Genomic DNA, 26,922 nt, shown 5'->3' on the forward strand with positions numbered 1-26,922 from the left:
AATTAGGTCCCATTGTTTATTTTGGCTTTTATTTTTATTCCCTGGGAGACAGATCCAAAAAATATTGCTTCAATTTATGTCAAAGGGTATTCTACCTATGTGCTGTTCTAGGAGTTTTATGGTTTCAGGTCTTACATTTAGGTCTTTAAGCCATTTTGAGTATTTTGTGTGTGTGTATGGTGTGAAGGAGTGTTCTGACTTCATTGATTTACATGTGACTGTACAGCTGTCCCAACACTAATTGGCTAAGAGACTGTCTTTTGTCTGCTGTATATTTTTACCTCTTTTGTCATACATTTATTGACCATACATTTATGGGTTTATTTATGGGCTTTCTATTCTGATCCATTGATCTGTGTATCTGTTTTTGTGCCACTACCTTGTTTTTTTGGGGGGGGAGGGTTGCAATTTTATTCTTCTTTTTATTAAAGTATAGTCAGTTTACATTGTTGTGCCAATTTCTGATGTAAGGCATAATAATTCAGTCATACATATACATACATATATTCATTTTCATATTCTTTTTCATGATAGGTTAGTACAAGATATTGAATACAGTTCCCTGTGCTATACAGCATAAACTTGTTGTTTATCTATTTTATATACAGTAGTTAGTAACTGCAAATCTTGAACTCTCAATTTATCCCTTCCCACCCCCTTCAACCCCTGGTAATCATAAGTTTATTTTCTATATCTGTGAGTGTTTCTGTTTTGTAAATAAGTTCATTTGTCTTTTTTTTTTTAGATTCCATATATGAATGATATTATATAGTATTTTTCTTTCTCTTTCTGACTTATTTCACTTAGAATGACAATCTCCAGGTCCATCCATGCTGCTGCAAATGGCATTACTTTATTCTTTCTTATGGCTGAGTAGTATTCCGTTGTATAAATATACCACAACTTCTTTATCCAGTCATCTGTCAATGGATGTTTAGGTGGTTTCCATGTCTTGGCTATTGTAAATAGTGCTACTGTGAACAACACTGCAGGTGCATGTATCTTTTAGATTGAAAGTTCTCTTTAGATACATGCCCAGGAGTGGGATTGCTGGATCATATGGTAAGTCTATTTTTAGTTTTTTGAGGAATCTCCATACTGCTTTCCATAATGGCTGCACCCAACTACATTCCCACCAGTAGTGTAGGAGGGTCCGCTTTTCTCCACACCCTCTCCAGCAGTTAACATTTGTGGACTTCTGAATGATGGCCATTCTGACTGGTGTAAGGTGATACCTCATTGTAGCTTTGATTTGCATTTCTCTAATAATTAACGATACTGAACATTTTTTCATGTGCCGATTGGTCATTTGTATGTCTTCATTGGAGAATTGCTTGTTTAGGTCTTCTGCCCATTTTTGGATTGTTTTTTAATTATTATTATTAAGTTGTATGAGCTGTTTATATATTCTGGAAATTAAGCCCTTATCAGTCTCATCTTTTGCAAATATTTTCTTGCATTCCATAGGTTGTCCTTTTGTTTTGCTTATGGTTGCCTTTGCTGTGCAAAAGCTTATAAGTTTAACTAGGTCCCATTTGTTTATTTTTGCTTTTATTTCTATTTCATGGGTAGACTACCCTAGGAGAACATTGCTAAGATTTATGTCAGATAATGTTTTGCCTATGTGTTCCTTTAAGAGGTTTATAGTGTCTTGTGTAATGTTTAACTCTTTAAGCCATTTGGAGTTATTTTTGTGTATAGTGTGAGGGAGTATTCTAACTTCATTGATTTACATGCAGCTGTCCAGTTATCCCAACACCATTTGCTGAAGAGACTGTCTTTTCTCCATTGTATGTTCTTGCCTCCTTTGTTAGAGATTAATTGACCAAAAGTTTGTTGGTTTATTTCTAGGCTATGTATTCTTTTCCACTGATCCATTCTTCATTTCTGATTGGATCTTTTTAAAATCTTCTAATTCCTTGTTAATATCACTGTGTACATCAATTCTTTCCCTAATTCCTTTAGCACTTTTATTACCAATGCTTTGAATTCTTTATCTGGTAAATTGTTTATTTTTGTTTCACTATTTATTTTTTAAAGGATTTTCTCTTTCTTTTTCAATTACGACTAGTTCCTTTGCCTTTTTATTTTGCTTAACTCTCTCTGCCTCTATAAATTTAGATGAAACAGTTACCTATTGTGGTCTTGAAGGGATGATCTTAGGTGGGAGCATCCCTGTACATACTGCATGTGCCCAGTGCCTTTGGTGGGAAAGCTGAATTTGACATGCATGCAAGTCACATATTTCCCCAGGGTGTACTGGCAGCTCTGACCTTGTTAGGGGGTGGAGCTGGAGATTGAGGGGTTAGCTAGGGTCTCCCCTCTATTCAGTAGCCATCATTGTCCTATCAGGGCTGTGGTCTGTTCCAAAATTGTTTGAGCAGAAGCCCTGAGCACTGAGCCCAAGCTGTCTCTTTCCCCATTAAGTGTGTCTTTTTCTCTCTTCTTGTACCAGAACCCTAGCCCCAGCATGGTGGAGTGATGAAATCAAGTGGGGCCCACATGAGCTCTCAGCTTGTGTAGGCCACAGAATAGTTCTGATATTCTACCTGTCTAGGCACCTGAAGCTCTGTTCAGAGGCAGTCTTGGGTGCAAGTCCCCTTTTTCCCTCACAGCTTATCACTGATCCAGCCTCTGGCATCCCCACTCTCTTGTGGAATCACTCTACATGGAAGGCAGGGCCCATGTGGCCTCTTGGCTTGTATCAGGGGTGAGTTGTGGTGGACCGGCCACCATTAGAGATCTGGACTGTTTATGATGTAATGTTTGTGTAAGTGCTAACAATGGCCAATGCTGCCTCACCCATGTCTGCTCCAGGGCCAGGTCTCCTCTGTATCCGACAGTTGAGTCTTTTCCCCAGTTGTGGTCCCCCAAATCTAGTGCCACATTGGGATGTGGAGTAACGAGCCAGAGCATTTGCTCAGCCCAGACTTGGGTGGCAGTGATGTAGTTGTAGGAAACCTTGGCAACCACTTTAACATTAGATTTTTTTCCACCCAGCCTAGAAGCAAGCCAGCAGGCAAGAGCTCCTTGCAAGTAGATTCCAGGCTCCTCACAGCCCTTCTGTTAGTCTCAGTGGCCTTCTAGCCAGACAGAGGAGTTTGTCTCCCCCACATAGGACCCCAGAACTGAGATGCCCAATCTGTGACTTGGATTGCTCATTCCCCAGGGTAAGTGTCCTCAGGTGTAATCTCCTTTTTCCTCTGAGTCTTCTCCCAGGGGCATAGGTCTTGAGCTGATCAATTTTGTTCCCTTCTTACCCAATTATGTGTGGATCTTTCTTACAGCTTTGATTGTACAGGAATTGTTCTGCCAGTTTCTGGCTTTCAGTTAGAATTGTTCCACATGTAGATGTATTGTTAATGTATTCATGGTAGGAGGTGAGTTCCACATCCTCTCAGTCCTTCATTTTGATCCGAACCCCTGTCTTTCTCATTGTTAATCACATGGAACAGTCACCCTATGGAGAAGTGTGTGCTTTTTCTGCAGACAAATAGACTAGTCTTCATTCTGGGAAGAAAACTCTCTGGAGCTCCATTTAACCTTGTGTTTTTCATCAAGATGCTATGAAGACCTATTAGGGCCTGGGGTACAACAAATTGGGCATAATGACCTCAGGCTCTGCTGCTTACAGCAAGGACATGCCTCTGTGTTAGCCTATTGGGAAGGATAAAATGTGTTTGATGTTTAAAAGGAAAGAATGCAGAAAAGGGGGGAAAAAAAAACCTCTCTTATTTTGCATAATATGTCCCCAAGACAAAGTGATAGAATATCTTCAATCTTCCACACACATGTTCTTTGCCTGACTTTTATTGACTTTTCACCTTCAAGATTATTAAATTCAATTTAACTTGTTTCCCAAATCTGCCACTGCAAAAAAGTTCATTCCTAGTCAGGTTTTTTGAGGCCCTAAAACTCTTGAGGGATTTTATATCTAATAAGGATATTCATTAAATATTTTAAATGAAAGTTGATAGTTAAATATAATACATAAACCACATTTTTTTTCCCTCCTAAGGAAATGATCCAAGATTGACACAAGGTAGCTCTCCAGAGTTAATCTTAAGGAAAATTCTGAAAGACTAACAGAAGACTCCACCAATGATAGTATGTCATAAGGAAATTATTTTAATAGAATAATTGCAGTTGAAATGTCATTGTCAATAAATCTAGAATAAACCAAGGCATTGAAAGCCTCTTTGTTTTTATTTTTCACTTGTGGCTGGAGATGGCATAGAAATCTGCACAGGTCTCTGAAGATCATTTTCAAAAGAAACTTAACATGGAGGAATACGTATCAAGTGGAATGAAAGATCAGAAATGCAACTTTTATGAACTGAAATAGAGTCATCATTTGTTTCAAACCAAGTTGTTCATTTTCTGTTGCATAGATTTCATTTTGACTGTAATAAGAAAATAGCATATTCCTCTGTGTGTGTGTGTGTTTTCTTCTCTGAAGCTGTAATATTAAAAAAGCATAAATCAAAGTTGTTTTGACAGGTGAACAACACAATTTTGTAACAAGATAGAAACAAAAACAAAAAAAAAGCTGAACAGATGATAAAAGATGAGTTGAACTAAGAGGATTGATGTTAGAGCTGAAGGCAGCATTAGAGATTAGATGCTCATTGGCTTTTCAGCAAGCCTGGTGACTCATTCTACATAAATGAAGTTTGTGATATGTAATGAAAAGCTTTCTATCTTCACTGCAAGCAAATTAGCAGGTATTTTGTGGCAGGAATGTTAATGCTATCTTGCATTTGTTTCTGAGCAGGAGCACATTAGGTTTGAAAAGAATTTCACTTTTATAACATCAGGTGCCGAAGGTATTAGAACAAGGTCACCTCTGTAAAGTAATGAGGGAAAATTAGGTTATAAACATGCAGTGCCTAAAAATATATTCAGTCTGTTCTACAGCATGAATGCAATATAGAATTGCCCCAAATTGCTAATTCTCTTTTACTCCAAATTACACTCAGGCCACCAAATGAATCCAAAGAGTTAAATAATAAAGCAAGGCAGAGTAAAGGAGGATTACTGGGGCTCATAATAGGCAGTCTGTTCAAATCAATAGTGTTCAAATATCTGTACATATACACAACTCAGTTCATAATTTATAAATCAAGACATTTGGAATGTTTTATGCAATAAACCTCAGAGGTCCACAGTATCTGTTTGGGAGAAATACTATGGCAGAGAAAGGCAAATGAAAGAGAAAGGTAAAAGATTGCTTATTTGGGGTGATCATCAAAACATAAGAGAAAGTTGAGTGTTTGCTGAGAATTCTATAACGATTAATAGCAATGAGCTAGAAGATAAAATGACAATAAAGCTCTTGAAAACTTGGGATAATAGGAGTGTCAATGATTCTGTTTTTTTTATGAATATGAGTAAGAGACAGGATGGGTAATGGTATGCGGAAGTACCACCAGATCTAGGTAATCTGGTCTTGGGCAGGATATCATCTTCTATGATGGACCATTAAGTCACCAATGATCTGACTTTTGATATTTGGGTAGTCATTCTTGCAGCTTTTCCCAGACATGCTGATACAGTTTCTCATTTTGCCCTAAATATCAATACATATGCATAACCTCCTATCTCCTAGGCCATAGTTTTTAGCCTTATTATTTATTTATACAACTAAACTAAAGGTTGTTGTGATCAACTTCATTTTGCCCTAGTATGGTGAGGCTATAGGGTGATTAAAATACAAGAAACCAACCTTGGCCTTCATCTACAAAAGTCCTTCAGAGTAATATATCAATTTAATTACTTAATTAATCAATTACCTATAAACAGAAAGGTGAAAGAATGTTTTGAATAACGGATAGTGAAATTTTGTTGAATTAGTTATTTATTTTCGTAAGAATTTAATTATAAAATAAAATGAATTGCTGGATATAATAGCTACTTTTTTAAAACTCTGCAGACCAGAATCAGTGACTGGTTCATATTGGTTGTATCCAACATGGAATTTAGTGTGTCTAGAATTTAGAATATTAGATTTGGCCTAATAAAGGATTAAATCATCTCATCTAAACTTTTTTATTTTGCAGGTAAAAAATCTGAGTCTTGGAAAGATGAAATGACTCATCCAAATTCACAAGGTAACTGCTGACAGAGTTATAGAAAACTTGAACCTAAGTTGTTAGATTCTTGTTTTGTTAAAAACAAAACAATAAAAATGTTTCTTTTATTGATTAGTGCAGCATGCTTCTTAAGCCTGACTGATTTTTGGTGTTACTAATGTTTAGGCACCACTCCAGGCCAATTAAATTCAGAATCTATGGGAATATGGTGCACCCTGCAAATTTTTATAACTCTTCTCATGATGTAATGCAGAGCCAGGACTGAGAAACAATGGTCCATTTGGAGATTCATTAGAAAATGTTGCAGTTCCTTTAGCCCAGGACTAGAGTGCTATTTTACCCAAAGTAATTTTGAGAGGAAAAACTTAGCAGGTCCGTTTAATGATTAGCATAGAAAGTGCCCTCTGTCTGTCTCCAGTGTTTCTGTCATGTATTCACTTAACAGCAGGACATGTATCAAGGAAAAAGCCAGTGTTAAGGTAACGGAGATCTCATTTTTGAAGCAGTCTTTAAAATGAGAGGTCTGGCAAGATGAAACTCAGAAAATAAATCAATGCTTGTCTAAAGGTTATAGAGTAACTTGGGAACTATTTGAGCTCTAGTGATTACAAGATCAGAAGATTAAAAAATAACCCTGAGGGTGTGCTTTAGGAACCATTCCCTCTGAAGATATATGGGAGATTTATGATTGAGTTGAAATCATTTTTGATTGGAAATAACTCCGACTCAGCAAGAACATTAAAGTAGAAATGGCGGGAAGAATGTTGTCAGAGAGAATATGTTCTTTTTTCACATTCTAAAGGCTAACCATTTACCACTGAAAGAATAAGAACCTCCTAATAAATTAATACAGCAACTAATCAGAAGCCTAGCAACCAGAAAAGTGCTTACTGTCGTCAAGACAGGTTAAGGGATGGGATCAGACTACAAAGGAGATCAAGGTCATCCTGGAACTCAAAGGCTTACATTTGACTCAAATACACAAATGTTTGAAAAGTTAAATAGCAAAAAAAGAGATAATTTACAGTCTAATGCTATAATAGATGATCAGTTATATGGCACTTAGATAGTTATGTGAATGTTTAGAAACTAAGTAGTTTTGAGGGTTCAGAGGCAAAAAGAACAAAGGTTCCCAATGATCGTCTTCCAGATAAAATCTAAATACCTTGTAACATGATAACATGAAGAATATAGGTCCTTATTTATCTTTCCATTGACTGTTTTTTTGTTTTTATTTTTTTAGCTTTATTTTTCAGTATTTCCCACTTAATGTTGCTCTTAATGCTGGGGGTGGGGGAGAGAAAGGACAGTAAGTGTTGAAACTAACCTTTCTGACCTAGCCATCCCTAGCTTTTTACAAGAGAAAAGATGTGCATAGTTGCCTCATTTATTATATTTACCAATATAATTTTCTTGCCCTCTCTTGTTTGACTTAAAAACTTCCTCTAGCTATGTGACATGATAAATGCTAACTAAACTTATTGTGGTAATCATTCCACAATATACGTAAGTCAAACCATTATGCTGTATACCTTAAATTTATACAATGATATATGTCAATTATGTCTCAATAAAACTAGAGAAAAAACAAATAACTTTCTATAAAAGGGGTATAAATTACTGCAAACAATTGTAAATCTAATTATATTTTAAAAGGTAGTTATTATTTAAAAGTTTCAGAATTTTGTCTTCTAAAGAGGATTTCCAGAGAAGATAATGGTGAATAGAAAGGAGTATAATGCTATCACGTTGTATTTATAGGTGCTGCAATACATGGCTTTTTAATTGCTTATTCATTTATTCAGCCAATCAGTCTGTAAAAGTGGAGTGGGTACAATAAGTAAGCACTCCTGTGATGCCAGGTATCATGATGGCTCTAGGGTAAAGATGAAACTTGATCTCTCACCGACTGGAGCAGTAATGTTGTGATTGGGAATAATATAAGCCCAGAACTAAGTAAAATGCAACACATACTCGTAGTGTCATAGCAGAGAGAAAAATATTCAGCATATATCAAACCTAGTCCTCTTTCAGTGTTCCTTATTAAAGAGAATGGAAACCATTCAGTTTTGTATGTCAGATATATAGGAAGTAACAGTAATGTCTCACTGTATCCTAACTTCAATTCTTAGCCATTAGCAAGTTTTCCATAATTCATATTCAGTTTTTTTCCTATTCTTATGACTCTACTCCATCTCATGTGTTTCTGTTCAGGTTAAACTTAGGATCATCTCTGACCCCACACTATTATAGTAACCTCCAAACTAGACTCCCTACATATGCTTCAATGAGAGTAATCTTTTCAAAATGCAAGTCTGGTCACATCATCACTCTTCTTAAACTTCATGAGGGTAGAGTTTCTGTCTCTGCAGTTCATTATATCCCTAGCAACTAACACATCATCAGACACAAAATAGGTGCTCAACAAGTAATTTCAATGAATGAATAAATGAAATTGGGAGAAATATTTTAATAGAATTCTCAAATATCAGGATATTTTAACCCAACTGAGAGACATTATTCTGCCCATCCTAGCAAGTTGTTGATCACACAGAGAGGCTTTCAGAATTTAGACTGACAAAATACCATTAACAAGTTCATAATGTGTCCTAAGCATATATGCTTATTTTATGCATATGTGTATATGTAGCTAAATCTGTGAGGACAATATTTTCTGAAATATATATGAGCATTTTCATCCAAAGCTCACTTAAAGGGAAATAGATGAAAATTATGTCACAAAGAATGCCACTGGTACTGTAGTAAGCCCCTAGTGAAACAAGAAAGAAGTTTCCCTATTTATAGTGTAGCAGTCATTTACAGTTTTGGCCATTTATTATATAGTCACCCTTTCCCTCCCAAATAGCACCCCAGTTTTCCTTCTGCTGCTTTTAGCCCTTGCTGATTTGTTGCTTGTTGAGTCCTTTCCCGTTTTTGGAATTAAGCATTGCGTTTCTCTTGCCCTGAGTAATTGTTTCAGGGAGGGGCCGCTGGCACCATCAGAGCCAGTGAGCTGTACTTAGATATCCACTGGGGCTACAGTACTTGAATTCAGAGATTGTAAATGTGAAGCCATTGTATCCATTTTGGCACCATGATGGAAATTCCTATCAAAGAATGGAGCTAACATAAAGAATGCAGAGCTAAGTGTTTAAGAGAGATCAGGTCCTCATGGCATTATATGAACTCCAAGATCTTGGCAAGTCTGAACCAGGACTGTTCTGTATGTAAGCTAGTAAAGTCTTTTTTGAATCAGCTTCTTTGGGTTGATTTTCTGCACTGGTAAACAAGAGAGCCCAAACTGGTACTCACAGTACCATGTAGCTTCCATATTCCCAGGGTGGCTGGGGTGTAACACTTCCCTGGGTGGTCGAGATGTAACAGTTCATCCCAGGCAACTGGCTTCAGCCTTGAAATGTGATAGATTGTATTCTGGCCTGGGACAGGGTTTCTTAGTGAGTCAGATAGGCTGTAACCACAGAAATGAAACTAGCCTCTGCCTTACAGACTATTCAGTGGCACTCATCTAGTTTCTAATAACAGGTTGCACCTGTTATTAAGAAGTGTCTCATGGCCAAAGAGACTTCCAAAGTGAGCACCCACCCGAGACAAAAAAAAGTGACAAAAAAATTCAAAGTGACAGAGCATAATTCTGTCTAACAGAAACCATTGATTTATGACTTCTATTGAGTAAACACTCAAACTAGGGCCTCTGTGCACATATAGCAACCATGTTAGAAGCAGAGACAGGTTTTAGAGCCAACGACTTTAACATTTTATGATGTGTTTTAGGTAAAATCCAACCCCTTTTTTCTTACTCTCTAATTCATTCTTCCTTTTATTAGTTTATCTATTGAATATTTTCCTTGCTCCTGTAGAGAAAGAGGGGCCAGCTAGGGGCAGTCCATACTGTAACATAAGGACCAGAGGAAGGTCAGCAATGGTCTGACAGCTACTGAGCTAAGCCTAGTCTAGCTGCCTTTGACACTCAGGATGGTGAAAAGATCAAGACAGCAGTCATGTCACTGTATCTGCCTCTCATGCGGTTGTTCATGGGTGAAATGGTGTCTGAAGAGGGCTCCTTGATCAAAGGAATTTGGAACATGGGTGGGTGAGGAGGGAACCACAGGTTGGTGAAAGAGTAGAAGCCAGAAGCTTGGCTGTTTGTGAAGTGTTCCATCATGGTGCAGTGCTTTCTTACAGAAGCTCTTGTCAATATATCCTTCAGAGTGCTATCAGTATGAACTTTAGAAATCATATATGTGATCCATACTAAAAGTACTGGGGATAAGTGAAATTATAGACATTCTTGCTATCTTCATGGGTCTTATTCTTGAAATACAAATGATAATCAAAAATAACCTGAACTAAGTCCAAGTGTGAAATACAGGAAACATGTGATATAAAATCAGGGAAGTGGGTGTTTTAGTTGGGGAATTTTTCATGAAAGAGGTTAGATCTAAACTGTGACTTAAAGGAAGGGTGGGGATTAAATATGTTGAGAAGAAAGAAAAGGATTTCTGGTTGAATCCTTACATGACAAAGTTCAGGGGAAAACAAGTAAAATGTTTGTCATGTGGTGAAGGTAAAGAAAAGAATTTGTAAAATAATCTGGCTTTACCAAATTTGTAGAGTATTATTTAGAAAGAACCACATAAGTGTTGTTCTGTTTAATTCAACATCATAGCAATAGTTTCTTGTAAATAAATTACCTGAGGGAAAATATATGTTTTTAATTCATATTTGGATATTTTTAGAAACTAAAAAGTATGGAGTTAGCTTATCATTTTTGATGATCTGTTAAACTTAGCAGACCCAGAGGAATTCCAATTATTCTATTAAATTACTCTATAATTGAACTAACATCTCTACTCTCAATAAAACAGGTTCTAATGTCCAAAGCAGTGTGTGAGCTATTGCTGAGTGTCTTAATGGCTCCTGTGTTTGCCTACATACTCTCATGCTAGTCTCCAACTAATTACTTTGTAAAGCACTTTGGGATAATTTGGTTGTGAATAGTATTGTATAAAGCAAACAGATTTCTTTTCTCAAACATTGGCTCATGTTGAGAGCTGAAGAGCTACAAGTACTTTTTTTTTTAACTTTTCAGTAGATATTTTAAGTCAGGCATGAACACATTTTCAGATCTTCTTTTAAAATGACGCATTTTCAGGTACAGGGTGCAAAGACCTTTCTAAGGAAGATGGAGAATTTCAGAGAACAAAGCATATTAAACAAACAGAAGCAGAAAAAAAAAATTCCACCTTATATAAGATAATTAGTGGACCTATTCCTGCTGACATTGCCATGACACAAAATATTTATTTTGTTGTAAAGCGTTTTATTAATGAATGTGGAGTATTTTATAAATACTTCTCTTGGAATAATTGTCCTTTTAATATTTATTACATTTACATGCAGCAGACTCTTAAAGAAAGGAAAAGTGTTCCATCACAAAATAAGTATCAACAAGGTAAATTTTCTGAAAAATTATTAAAATTAATAACTAGTGAACTGTGTCTCACACTGTACCTTCTTCAAGAATCAGTGGAATGTTTATTCCAGAGTTATGCCTATCTCTTTATTGATAATCCTCTTTTCCAAATGCTGGAAATGGGATTTAGAATGTGTGCCTAGAATTGGCTGTTGTGCACTTACACAAGGAAATACCTGAGTCCTACAACTGTATAGCACCTATGGGACCCACTCTGGTTCCAGGTTAACTTTTCTGTATGACTGTTATTTCCTGGAAACTTGATGAAGGTCCTTTTGCCACTTTTCCATTACTAATACTCAGTATTATGACTTGTATTTCAATTTCCTGTGGAAAAACGATGATTCATAATTTGCAAGAAATAATGTAGTGTGCTTCTTCATCCATATCTGAAAGTATGGGGAAGTATTTAATGGTCTTAAAACTTTTAGATAGAAATCTTAAGTGCATCATGTTTATTGGTAAAGACTTGGTAACATTATCTTCCTACAAACAAACTTAGACTTTAAATACTATAGAAACTAGAACAGAATGTAAATTGTGCCCTTTCAATGGAATGGCCATTACTTATGCTCAGTGATCGAAATGCACATCCATATACATGCCTTCCTCATCTGGATGACAGATTTGAGAGTCTTCATGCCCTGTGAGTCCATTTGGAGATGGAATTAACGTTTTTGTCCCTTTTAAACCACTAACTGCCTTAAATGAAGTCTAATGATCCTTAGTGAATTATTAGTGAATTGTTCCATGGTGTAATGGTTAGATTAGTGAAATCTCACAACAATATAATAACTGTATCCAAAGGATATTGATGCATCTCTCCGAAAGGAAGTGATTTCTTTATTCATCCCAATGTGTCTCATTATGTTCTTTTCCTTTTTAATGTACCTACCATTATTAAGAGAATATGAGGGTATTATCTGAATTTCAAATGGACTACTCTATGTGAATTGTTTTAGAATATGTGCTTATGTTATTCTGGAGAATAATTATACCAAATTCTCAAATGTCTTGTGTACTTGATGTTGAAACCCCTTAAGATTGAATGTTTAAAATACAGTTCTATTTTATGAGGTTTTACATTTGTGGAGGTAAGGGAATTCTCAATGATGTTTTTCCTGCAGCAATCTGTATTTGGGTACATTGCAAATATATAATAACAAGTATTGAGGGACCATTTATTGACTTCAGATTGCATACAAACCAAGTGCTGACACCAGCCACTGAGCTATGAATATGGTTTAGAATACAGGTGTCATCGTGAACCAGTGAAGTTATATGTTGCCATGAACTGCACTCAAGGGGGTTCACTTATAATGTTTATAGTTATCTTTGAATATCTTGATTTGGAAACATGAAATCATGTTTGAATATCTTGATTTGGAAACATGAAATATCAAGGGATATTGTATTTCTATATATTTTTCCAAGTTTGACTATTGATAAATACCGAAACATACTATAATTTAGAGAGGACAATCAAAGGCAATGAATTAAAAGAGAAAGTTCGAGGAGTCTTTCCTTCATTCATTATCCAATAGCCTAGAGACTGAACTGCAGTGCTGAGAGGCAAGTTGGGATTTTAACTCAGTGTGCCAATGTGGAAAATGTCCAGACCATGATCACAAAACAGCTGTTTTCCTCCATAACAGGGTGAATTATAGTACATAGTGGAGCCAAGAAACCTCTTAGCATTTGTGCAAAAGGTTCTTTTGCCAGCCAGGGAGCAAGCATCAACAAGCATTGGCTTTGGAAGAACTGGCATCTATTTAACTATTTCTCCATGATGGAAGTTTTTCCTATGAGAAGTTTTGTTAAATGTTTCATTAAGGATTTAAAATGGTGATGAGGAAGAGAGCATCATAATGAAAACAGGGGTGGCATTTTCACAAAATGCCTTTACAAAATACCATTTTGGGGGGTCTTATTTATGTGATCTAAATGTAGTTCTTAAAGATAACATCGTTAGTGCCTGAAATATTTTATATACATAAATATAATCAAATCTGAAAACTAGGAAACCACTTGGAAACATCATTATTAGAGTCAGAAAATTTGGAGACTATAGGAAGTTATACTTCATCTCTGAGAAGTAGACTCAATGACCTTCCATAAAATATTAATAAAATGCAGAGGTCATGTTGATCACACTCCAGAAACTTGGAAAAAAGTACAGTCAAATCAAATAAAAGTTTTAGTTACTAATTGCAGCAAACTTCAAAGAATAGGAAAAATGGGGACATTTAAATATGTAGAAAATATTCTTCCTATAGAAAAATCTGTGAAGGAAAGCTAAGAATAAGGCCTTTTGAGGAGACAAATCAGAGTTAAACCTCTCTTTTTTGGTGAATTCTACACTAAGAGCTCCTGAAGCCAGGGTGATGGATTATATTTTTATATTCATAGTCACAGGAACCAGTGTTACCTGAATTGACATTCCTAAGTATATATATTTTCTCATAACTCTTTTCAATTTGTGATACTTACACAAAATCCCAAGGCAAATATTCTAATAAACATAGAATTGACATGACCAACATTTTTCTTAATAATCTTTTATTTCTAAACTTGTAGTCCTCTGGGCCATCTGTGAAACTTTTCAAAAATGTATGTGGCTGATTCCTACCCTCTGAACATTCTAATTTAGAAATTTGGGGGTAGGATAATTTTTCTTTATTTTAAAAAGGTTCACAGAATTTTAAAACTATTACATTTAATGATTCCTGAATTGCAAAGATCACATATTTTCCTTTGAAAACTCTAAAGATTTGTTTTGCATGCCAAAGGTTCAGTCTCTGTAAGAGTATGTTGCAACTCCATTGAAGCCAAGCTACACCCAGCACAAAATAACTGCAAACAGCCTGTGTTCATTTTAGCCCACATTTAACTTTTAAATAAAATGCACTTCAAAACCATCTTGACTGCTCCACTGCATTCTTGCTCAGTTCATCTGACAACCTGTTAACGTTAGCCTATCAGCTAGTAATTTGCCTATCCTGGCTAGTCACTCTAATTTCCTCTTGTAGTTATAGTAAATTTTATCTTTCCTAGTTAGATAGTCCTTAAAATAGTGTCCAGGTAACTGACTCCTTTGTTTAGTTTTCTTTGGTGCTTTTTAGAATTAAGGGCAAATGGATGATTGTTCATAGTAGTCTCTGGTCGTTTGAATTTCTGTGATATCAGTTGTAACATCTGTTTCATTTCTGATTTTATTTATTTGAGGTCTTTTTTTATGAAAGATTTATAAACTGGAAACTATAAGACATTGATGAAAGAAATTGAAGAAGACAAATAAATAGAAAGATACACCGTGCTCAGGGCTGGAAGAATTAATATTCTTAAAAATGTCCATACTACCGAAAGCAATCCAGACAGTCAGTGCTATCCTTGTCAGAATTCCAATGGCATTTTTCAAGGAAATTGGAAAAAAATTCCTAAATTGTGTGGGACCACAGAAGACCCTAAAGAGCCAAAGCCAAAGTAATCTTGAGAAAAGAACAAAGCTCAGATCAGTGGGACCAAATAGAGAGCCCAGAAATAAATCCATGTATATATGGTCAATCAATTTAGGACAAATGAGCCAAGAATATACAGTAGGAAATTTTCTTTAATAAATGGTGTTGGAAAAACTGGAAAGCCACATGCAAAAGAGTGAAATTAGACCACAATCTCACCTTATACACAAAAATCAATTGAAAATGAATTAAAGATTTGTACACAAGCCCTGAAACCTTAAAACTCTTGGAAGAAAACATAGAGGGTGAGCTCCTTGACATCAGTCTTGGCAATAAGTATTTTGGTTTGACACCAAAGGCCAAATAATACAAAAATGTGTGAAGTTCAGACCGAATAACGTATTTCCAATCTTTTAAAAATAAACTCTTTAGTAAGGATGTGTATCAGTCAGGGTTTATAAAGTCACACAGTGTCATAATTCAATGAATGGTGAATAAAAATTCTGGTTAGATCCTCAGTGGGGTTAGTTCTAACATAACAGTTGCTTACAAAATCTGATCTTTTCAGAGTAAAGCCGTTTCAGCTGCCATTCTATTTTAGATCATTCTAATTCACTTTTTCTTTGGTGGATACTGATTACAATTTGAGAATCTTGGAGGGACTAAAAATGTGAAGCAGCTTTGTTTTCAAGCCCCGTAAGTCTTGGCTCCTTAATATTCATTTAATTTATCTTCTTCCTCTCACCTTTTTCCATATGCAACTAGCTGGAGGGAGAGTCTTCGACACTCTTCCTTACCTAGATCATTCAGCTCATTAGATGCGTCTCCCATTATGCACATTATTTAAGGGAAGAGTTTTGGTAAACTTTTCTCTGCTATATAAATGACCCCCTTTCCTCCAGTTTCCAATAACTCTCACATTCCTTTAAGCCCTCACCTACAAACTCCTGCATTGGGTTTCTATTAGCACAGTCTTCACTGACATTCCAACCTACCACCCACTTCTGAAGCCACATGTTCTGGATTTTGTTTTACTGACATTCTATTTCTAAGTAGCAGTAGCAGAATCTGTTCGTTTCGCTTCTCTATGTGGGAAGCACCTCCATAACTTAATGCCTCTAAGCAATGATAGTATTTGTTTTTACTCCTGAATCTACCATTTGGACATGGCTCAGCAGGACAGGTCTCAGCTTATCTCTGCTTTATTCTTGAGAGCTGGGCAGCATAAAGGCTGCAGTCAGGAGAAGGTGTATTCATATACAGTGTCTGGTGGTTGGTGATGGCTGCTATCTGGGACTTTAGCCCTAAACATCTATCTGTGTCTTAGGCTGTTTCATAATATGGTGAATGTGTCTCAGTGATAAGTATCTCAAAACGGCAAGAAGGAATCAAGCAAAAGTTGTATTACCAGTTATGACTGGGTCTTGAAAGTCACACAGCATCACTTCTGCCATATTATAAATATCGAGGAAGTCACAAAGTGCAGAAAAGTGTAAATGAACTCCATCATTGATGGAGATGAGAAAATCACTGATGAAGATGAGAAAATGGCACATTTCTGGAAAAAATATGTGGGCTTGGACATACTACTATGTAGCCATTTTTGGGAAATACAATTTACCATATTTTCATTGTGTCCCTTGCTCATCACATCCCTTACTTGTAAGTGGTAACTACTGTGATTTTTTTTCTTTACTTTTTTCTTTCTGTTTAGTTTACTACATATATGTGCTTTCTCTGAAAATGTATTATTTACTTGTTCATGGTTTTAAATTTTACGTTTTTTATATTATGCTTGATGTATTCTGACATTTGCTTTAGTTAATTCAATATTTTTTCTTTTGTGAACATTCCAAGTTGATGGTGTAGCTGTAATTTATCCATTCTTATAGCACTAAGGTGTTTATTTATGCCAGTAATGCAATTTACCTGTTGTATTATTGATGAACATTTAGGTAATTTCCAATTTTTTTGCTCTTATGAATAATACCCATATGCATGTTCTTGTATATGTCTCCTAGGTACATATGCAAGCATTTTTCTAGGTTATCTACCTATGAGTGAAATTGCTGCTCAGATTTATTAGCTAGTCACAAATTGGTTTCCTTCAAAGTAGTGTCAATTTATGTAACTGCCAATAGTGTGAGTCTTTCTTTAGATCCATACTTGTTTATCTGATGAATGTGAGTGGTTTTCATAGTAGTTGTATTCTCTGTTTAATGATCATTTTAAATATCTTTCTATATATATTTTTTTCACAGTCTCTGTATGCATGTCTTTTACACATGTTTCTTATGTATTACTGATTTTTTTTTTGTAATTGATAGGTTGGGGTTTTAAAGTATATATTTTGTATATTAGTTTTTGTCAGTGTAAGTATGACCAATATCTTCTTGTTATTGAGTTGTCTTTTCATTTTCTTTTCTATGTTTTTGATATATTGCATAATTCCAATTCCAATTTGGTAATTAATCACTCTTTCTTTATAGTTTGTGCTTGTATTATCTTTAAAAAGTGTTTCCCTATACCAGCCTCTTAAGGATATTATCACATTATAGCTTCACAAAGTTTTAAAATCTCACTCCTTACCAATTTCTCTGATAAGAATTGATTTTTTAAAAATATATTAAGAAAGTATGGTAGTTAACTTTATATGTCAGCTTGATTGGACTAGGGGATGTCCAGACAGTTGGTAAAACATTATTTCTGGATGTATCTATGAAGGTTTCTGGAAGATATTAGCATTTAATTCAGTAGACTGAGTAGAGTTACACGCTTACATGTGTAGGCAGGCATCATCCAATCCTTTGAGGGCCCAGATGGAATAAAAAAGTGAAGGAAGGGCAAATTTCCTCTTTCTTCTTGATCTGGAACAGTCATCTTTTCCTGCCGTTGGACATTGATGCTACTGGTTCTAGGGCCTTTGGACTCTGGGACTTATGCCAGCAGCCCCCTGGTTCTCAGGCCTTTGCACTTGAACTGAATTATATCACCAGTAATCCTGGTTCTCCAGCTTGCAGAAGGCAACTATGTAAGCCAATTTCTATAATAAATCTCAGTCTCTCTCTCTGTCTCTCTCCCCTTATATATAGATATACACATACACTACTGGTTCTGTTTCTCAGTAGAACCCTGACGAATACAGAAAGCATATTCATTTTTTTCTCCCACGTGTTCTTGAAAAGAATTCATAGAACAGCTTTGGGTACAGTATTTTTCTACATATCCATTAGATTAAATTAATTAATTTTTATCATTCTAATTATCTATAAATTTATAGATTACTTGACTGATTAAAAATACATCAAAGTATCTCTCTCTAAAGGTTAGTTTCTCATTTTATGTATTTAATTTGGTTACTTTTTGCTTTATATGTCTTGAAGTTGGGTTATTAGATACAACAATAAATTTGTTATACCTTTCAAGTGAATTTAACCTTTTATCTAAATTGTATATGCTATGGAAACCATCTCTCTATATATAATATCTTTTTTTCTTATCCTGACTCATGACTATAAATATCATTTCTTTGCAGATGACTCTGTCATCTGTAGTCTAAATTTTGACCTCCCCCAGAGATATACTGCTGCATTTCCAACAACTTGCTAGATGTTTTCACCAGTACATTCCATTAGAATTTCAAATACAGTCTGCTCCCAAATTAAATAATCATGTCCTTCTTAAATCTGCTTCTCTTTCTATTTTATCTGTTTCTTTTATAGTGCCATTTTATGCAAGACACACATTCTTACAAAGTGACCTTTTCACTCTCCCTTGTCTTATATTTGTTTATGCAATTTAATTACCAAGTCCTGTAGATTTTGCCTCTCCGGTGTAATCATGATCAGTCCATATACACTGCAACAAAAGTTGCAGGTTCTCAATACTCTATTTGATCATGACAGATCAACCCAGTTTCCTCAATTCCAGTATCAACTCCATCCTGTGTTTTTCAAACATTAGCTTGCAGATAAAACTTTACAAACAAATATTGATGTATAATATAATGTCTCTTTTAAAAACTATTTAATAACATAGAGATTGAAAAATATGGCTTTGAAACCTGATGGTCTTCTTGTACTGAATGTCTTCTTTGTTTTGTATTCTCTCCAGATCCACTCTCTATTCATTTCCACCTTGTTTTCAGCCTGCAGCAAGAGGCTGAAATGTCAGGGACTACATTCATATCCCTCTTGCTCTTTAGCTTACTGTGGATTGTTGAATTCACCCTGCCTGTGCTTGCAGTCTTGGACTGGCTGTGTTCTATTGCCAGAAGCCACAGTTACCATCAATGTGGTCTTCTCCATGCAGTGCTCTCCTTCCAGTTTCTGGTAACAGTTTCTTTCCCACACTCCTTCAGATACAAGGATAGAATTACTCACACCCCCTCCCCATACTATCACTGGGGCACTGCATTTTCCCTAGTGGTTTTCCTACATTATATCTTTATAGATAATCTCTTCATTAAACTCTCCTATGTTGTACTAATTTTATTGCACCATCTTTTTCTTGACTGGAAAATTGTCTTCAGGTCCTGGCCTTGCCACTTGCTACTAGATAAACTTGGAAAATTTATTTAATGTTGTTGAATCTTATTTTGGTCATCTGAAATATGGACTAAAAAACAGTATCTAGAGAAGTCATGTCATATGTAATGCTCAATGAATAATATGTTATTATTTGTAAAGTAAATTGGAACTTTTTAGCTTGGAATTAAAGACATGTCAGAGGGAGAGGAAAAACAAAAAAATACTTTCCTTTCCCAAATAACAAAAAGACAACTCTGGAATACATTCTCCACAGATACTCAGAGCTTCCCCAGTGGAACTGAGCTACAGTTGTTCATGATGAAAACCAGCTCAACAGAGGACCTGTGAACTGGCTTTGCCTGGTTCTCTGTTCTGTCCTCTCACTCCTCTGTACTAGATCAGTTCCACAAACACTTTATATCCAAAGCCTTACTTTAGGCTCTTTTAACAAGGAAATTCTAAACTAACAAAAAGCTACTGGAATTAAGTTCAGGGTATTGTGGCCAAAAGATTTTTTTGGTTATAAGGTAAAGACCAAGCTCTATTCACTAGCATATAGTGTCTGAGAACTGCTGAAGCTAACATTTTAAACTGTTCTGCAAAAATCATTTCTTGTTCCTTAAACTTTTATCACCTGCATTTTATTGACAGTTATCACCAACCTTTGGGATCAGGAGAAAATGAAAACTGCTTATGTCTCTATGTAGTGGTATTGACTTTATGGTAAAGATAAAGGTAAAGGTAGTAAAAATATAAAACTCAGTGTGTAACTGCACAATAGATGGTGGAGTGTTTTAATATTGGATGTTATGTTTAATTCTGTTGATATAAATATGGCTGCTGCTTTTGGAAGTATCTAATTTGTGGTGGAATCGAACCATTTTTATATGATTGAATTTATTATGTGGCAGACATTTTCCATTACTGTATGTATTTTCATATACATTAAAAAGCAGAGGTCTCTAAATCTCAGCAAAAAATTCCATGATAAAATATTACTCTTCTCAGAATTTGTGTCTCATTTTTGCTAGTTTTGACCAGATTACCCTCTAATATAGATTCAGTGTAATTTAACACATATTATTATCACAGTTTGCAGGTAGAAGTGGTAACTAGCATAAAATATGTTTATCTAATGTTTGCAAGACAAAGTTTAAGACAGCCAAATTATTGGATGCATAATCAGAATTATGAACCCAAGAATAGCACCTGAGTATAGGTAGAGAATTATGTAAGACCCAAACTACATTTATATAAAAATCCTTATGTAAAAAAAACTTACTGCAAATAAGACTTTGAGGTATTTTTTCTGTGAACAGAAGTGTACAGTTTAAGATCAACTAATAACTCAGTGTTAGTTAACAGTGACTTGAGGTTGCCAGTAGCAACAAAAGCCATTCCAAATTTCATCAGTGGGAACCCTGATACTACCCAGAACATGGGAGGTAATATCGTCATAGTATTCTGTTAGTCACATAGTTTGTGCCTATTGTGATCGTTTGGAGAGTCTCCATATTAAGAGACACATTAACTGCCTGCAGTGAGTCTGGACTAAAGGGATCAGAATAGAGAAATATTTGGAAACTATGATATATGTAGAATAATAGGGGGACTGAGAATATTTAGCATGTTAAAAGCTTGCTGTCTTAAAATTTTAAAGTATTTTACTGGGAAATATAGAGTGTATTATTTGTATAATATGTCACTCAGATGTCAAAATTAAAACTATTGGTAAACTATAGGTAAGCAGAAAATGACTCATATAAGGAAAACACTTCTAAGAACTTTTAACAGTTGTGGTTGTTCAGATGTGTAATGCTACATCCTGTTAAGCGTTCAAACAGTAAATTCTGAGTGTAGAGAATAGAGTCATCTCTCAGGTGTATCTGAATTTACTGAGAGATGAGGATGGTAGTAGGTATGTGCTCTTTTTAACTTTAAATTATATGAATTATTTCTCTTTCCATTTTCCTGTTATCTGTCACTGTTCACTATTATGAAATAATGATGTATGTACATGTGTAACATATATAGTACATAATAAATGTACTTTAGCCATCTTGATAATTTTATTTTAAATAATTTTGCAGAAGGGAATAATGGACAAGGATGATTACAGGAAATACTATAGCATTTTTCCAACAAAACTTGAAGAAACAAAGGCAAAATGTTTTTCTTTCTCTTATTTTCCAGAACTTTTTGATATGGGAAGAATTCTCATGCAGCCCATTTCATAGGTCTAAACTAGGGCATTTGTGAATGTGAGGAAAGTATTTTTTTTGTTAGCACAATGACTAAAAGATAACACTAGGATTTCTTGGGTAGTTGTCAGGGATGCTAAGTATCCTGTCCCAAATGCTCACTGTGCCCCCCCATCCATTAAGAAACACTGTAGGGAATGCTCCACCTCAAGAACTGACTTTTGCTTCATTTAGTCGTTCAGGAACAGTAATATTGGCTAGTTTTGTCCCAGTTATGAGTGTACTGATAAGCAAGCAAGCCCTTAGCCAGTGCCCAGGACAGATGCGTTGAGGGTGGATAGGACTCGGGGGCAGAACTATATAAACATCCTTTGCCAGTGTCAAAGTTGGGCTTCCTCACATCCAGTGGAAAGTGCCCTTCTTGTGGATGGATTTGTCTATAGCTTTCTTATTCCTTGGGGAAGTTTGGGAGGACTTGGGAATTTGTACTTCCACCTGGTAATATGTTATATCCTCTCCCTATTAATTCAATGATCTCTCTAAAATCTTTATCCTTTTCCTAAAAAATGTATGTCCCTTAATTATACCTGCTGGTGTCTTAACACTGTCACGTCACTGTCCCTCTGGCTAGCCTGAATCACTCAGGGTGAGAACTAACAGAATCAGTATAAAGACATTTTAAAAGGCAAGATTTCTTCTGAAAAGATAGGTAAATGTCTATGAAACTATTATTGGAAGTATTAACTCATTAAATTCCAATTATTCATTCTACTTTGTTGTTCAGTTGAATAGAGACTAGGGCTGAAATGCAGAAGTGTGTTGGATCACTATCAGTTTGATCTCTGGAAACTTATTTTAATGCCTCGTTGACTCAGTCATATGATTGTAAGGTAGAGATAATAGTTGTTAAATATTTTTATAAAGATCAAGACATTTTATGATAGAATTTTTAATGCTATACAAAAAGTAATACTTTATTATTAAAGACAGTTTTAGATTGTTCAGAATAACTCAACAGCTGTTTGGTGGCTTTGCTTTCTCATTTCAAGATGCCAAATGTGTAAATAAAACTCCTCGGAATTATGGGATTATCCTACAATAATTTCAGATATTGTTGTAAAAAAAGATGCATGTCTACTAATGCACACAAACTAGCCCAGTAAAAGAAAATACAGTACATGTTAAACCTGCTAACCTTGGGCTTTCTCCCGTCGCAAGCAGCACACACAGACACTCACATACACACAGTTCGTGACACTTTAAAACTCTCATTGAAATTCAGGTTATAATAGTAAGCAGTATAGAATAAACCAATGAAATCCATACAGAGCACAGAAAAAGCAAATAGACAAAACACCAGGCTCCAGCATTGTCAAAACTGTACTGCTGAGTTAAGAAGTCAGGCAAGAAAATCAATTTTCTCTAACACATGAATTAAATGAATAAAAACTCAATATGAAGACAGAGGAAAAATAACTTAGCATTACTGAACCAACCCAAAGATGCCCACATAAAGGGAGGTAGAAACAGTGTTCATCTACATGTTTTTTACTTTATTCAATAGACGTTCATTAAGCAACTACTTATGACTAGAAATAACATTTGGCATTTGAAATTCAGAGCTGCCTCTAATATGCAGCTTCTGTTTCACTAGAAGTGTAAACATATGAGCAAATAGAACGTGGCAGAGTTTTTGATAGACAATAAGATTCATAGGAAACAATTTTAAGAGGCACCTAATCTGGATTGGGAGTCCCTGAGGAGGGATTCTTGGAAGAGGTGACATCTATGTTAAGCTGTAAAAACTAACAGTGCGTTAGTCAGGTGAAGTGGTATGAGCATCAGGCAGAAAAAATAACAAGTGTACAGGTGAGAGGTGAGAACCTGGGCTGGCTTGTAATGCAAATTTGAAATAATTCAACATTTAAAGCATAAGATGAACTCCTCACAAGAGATGAAGTTGAAAGTGTTCATAGATAATGATGTGTGCCTTTCTAAGTATTGTGAAGGTGATGGTGAGGAAGGCATTTAAGGATCTTTAGTGGAGAATTGATCTTGTTAGATAAAACTCTGATCACCATCTTGGTACAATTGATATGAGGATTTTCCAAATGTTGCATGCAAATCTCATTTAGCATAAGAATAATAGTAAATAGAGAAGATGAAAGCTGTACTTTGGTACTACCTATGTTTTGATTAAAGGTATAATATAAGGTTAGAAACCAAGATCTTCATATGTACTGCTAACACAAACCAGTGAAGTGGTGGAAAATATTATGCTTTGAATTACTAATCCTTTTTTCTAGACCATCTTACTGCCAGAAGAACTTGCAATTCCACATGTAAAAGTTTATGAAATCATGACTCTATCAATCTGAAGAAGCAGTAAGATTAATATGACACTGATTGGATTAGCTAGTAGTCGTAAATACACATCTCAGAACTGAGAGGCAGAAAGCTTTGTTGTATTCTCCAGGACACAGCAGGATGTTCTTTCCTTTGTCCCTGTCTTCTTATAGGACTTAGTTCTCCTCCCTCTCTAGACCATGAGCTTCTTAAGAAGCTTGTTCATTGTGAAAGAAAGAATAACCAGAACATGTGAGCACTGCCAGCTGTGTTCCTCTTTTTCATGTTATTTATCAGATAAACCACAACTTGTCAAAGGTCTAAAACGTATGATGAGAGGCTCAAATCCCATACACTCTAACTACTCTTTTGGTACTTTTAAGGAAAATTTTGTGATTTCAAAGAAACATGGAACATGCAATAAATCATAGTTAACCAGAATATTTAAAGGACATGATTTTAGTTGTTGGAATTTCTGGGGTTTTTTTTCCATCCTCAAATGATACACGTTCCCACCCCAAGCCCCCCACCCAAACCCTACTATTTTAATTTTAAAACCTTATTACAAATTATTTGAAATTATTCTGCCAACTCTTATGGTTCAGCCTGCACAGGATAGGAATTCTATGATTATGGAGTGAAGCATTCTTTGTCCATTCACCATCTGGTAGGTTGCATGGTCTGTACTTCAGAGATTCGGCTAAGTCACACTGAACCTACGACATACACTGAATCCTTCCTTTTAAGGGGGGCATTATTGATTTTGTTGCCATTTGTTTGCTTTCTTTAACTGTCACTGTTCTCTAAATAATGCTGATTATTAATCTATAGTTTTTAAGTATATTTGTTGCTATGCCGTATTGACTTGATACCCAGAATAATAAAAACACAGCTTGCCTGTCTATAGAAGGGATTTAAGAGTAGTGTGGTAGTCATAGTCCAGAATTACTGATGGTAATCCCTTAAAGTAAACAGATGGTTTGCATTCATAGTTCTCTGGATGTTAAGAAGTAAATCTCCACTAAATTTGAAAACTGTCTTTTCTTGATCGGGAAAGGTCTTTTATGGAATAAAAGAGATTATACTTCCTCTTTAGAAAGGACCACTTTTGAATTAACTACAAAATCTTCTTCAAGAACTTTCTGCCTAGAGTGTGCTGACATAGAGCACAGAACCTCTGCATACTGCTATGTGAGATTTTCTGGCCTCCCCATGTGATATGACTTCTGTGTTTGCAAGCATTTTGGAACAAGTGGAGTATTTTTTCATGGAAATGTAGTTTATTTACGATCATCAGTGCCTGTTCTATGACATCTTGTACCATCTTACAGCCCTTGTATGCATATTTTGCCTTAGTTTTAGTTCCAGCCAATAGCATCCAGATCTCCCCATTACACTCCCAGTTTACTATCACTGTTTAACTGAAAAATGAGCAAAAGTAAGTGAAGAAAATAAAGAAAGCATTTAGGTCAAATCAGATCAGACTATCTTGCAATCTTAAAGTCATATATATATGGCAGCAGGGGTTTTGAGAACATTTTTTTTTTTCTTTGCAGACAATGACTGATGGCCTAGACAGCTATCCCCCGTCCATCTCTACTCTTTTGGAAAGATTACCTTAGTTACTTTGATATGCATGTGGAAGTTTGGGGCGCTTATCCACAGGTAGAATATTCTTTCCTGTAGTATTTCTTACATATACATGTGCTAAATGATGCAGTGCCTTATGTCAAAAGATAATAATACAGATTTAGAGCTGAGCAGAGATATAATTTAAATAAGCAATCGAGTATTTTTTTGAGGAACAGAATCATGCCTCTATCCTAAAACTAGTTCATCATGAAAAATGTGGGCTTTTTTACTTTACTCACATAAACAAATTTTATCATTCATAATAAAATATGCAGAAAATATATGATGAGAGCTGGTCCGTTTTGATAGACCAATAAATAACTAACATTGTACAATGAAAAATGAGGACAGTTCATCAGGAAGAAGTACTTTCAATGGCATATTGTGGGAAAAAAACAAACAAACTTGTTTTCTAAAGCTACTCCACATGCTACAGACTAATTTATTATTGCATTATTATTTCCCTCTAGAATTTGAAGTAGTGTGGTTGGAAAAGATTTTATACTTATCAGGAGTTCTAAATCCTTAAATTTTCAGTGCTTTGCATTTTCAATTCTTTATATACTAAGAGGAATAAAATGTTCCAAGCTCTCTCCTTATTTTTATTTCTGTTCAGAGATGCTGCAGGAGCTGTCACAAAGAGGATTATCCAAACATGTGCTGAATTTAAACCATGTATATGGATAAAGAGATATATGATTCAAGAAGAAAGAACAATACCTCCGGTATGAATGTGTTTTTATCACTATAACTGATTCCGTGCAATCATTATTATGCAGATGAGTTGGAAGCAGCTAAATATTGTGAGCTTCCACCACAACATAATTAAATAAACACATTGTCATTTGTGTTTCCAGGAAAGTGGCTGTAGAACTGTAGCCTTTGGCAGTCCTCCAGGGCTGGTGGGCATCTGGGGCAGGGTATTTTTGTTCTCTGATGAATGAGAACCACATTTGACAAATGGTCTCACACACTGAAGTGTGAGGGGGGAAAAAGATATGGCTCAATACGCATTAGTTCAAATTAGTTCTTTGTAATACAGTGGTATGTTATCCCAACAATATTTGGTGAAATACCATGGCTGTATAATGAGGCACATGTTTGCGATTGTCACACCATGTCTTAAAATATGGCAAGAACACAGTATAAGAGTGTCCAGAACAAAATCTT

At 35.4% G+C, this 26,922-nt stretch overlaps 1 long non-coding RNA gene across 2 annotated transcripts in view; it reads left to right on the plus strand.

Moving 5' to 3' along the window:
- LOC106729610 overlaps positions 1-26,922 on the plus strand; it is a 458,398-nt gene that overhangs the window by 262,778 nt on the left and 168,698 nt on the right. For both annotated transcript variants that reach the window (XR_004320598.1, XR_004320599.1), the window contains 3 exons: positions 6,060-6,110; positions 25,677-25,785; positions 26,369-26,477. This is a non-coding gene — a long non-coding RNA (uncharacterized LOC106729610). The remainder of the gene's footprint in view (positions 1-6,059; positions 6,111-25,676; positions 25,786-26,368; positions 26,478-26,922) is intronic.

Source organism: Camelus ferus, chromosome 6 (genome assembly GCF_009834535.1).
Source record: "Camelus ferus isolate YT-003-E chromosome 6, BCGSAC_Cfer_1.0, whole genome shotgun sequence".
NCBI lineage: Eukaryota > Metazoa > Chordata > Mammalia > Artiodactyla > Camelidae > Camelus > Camelus ferus.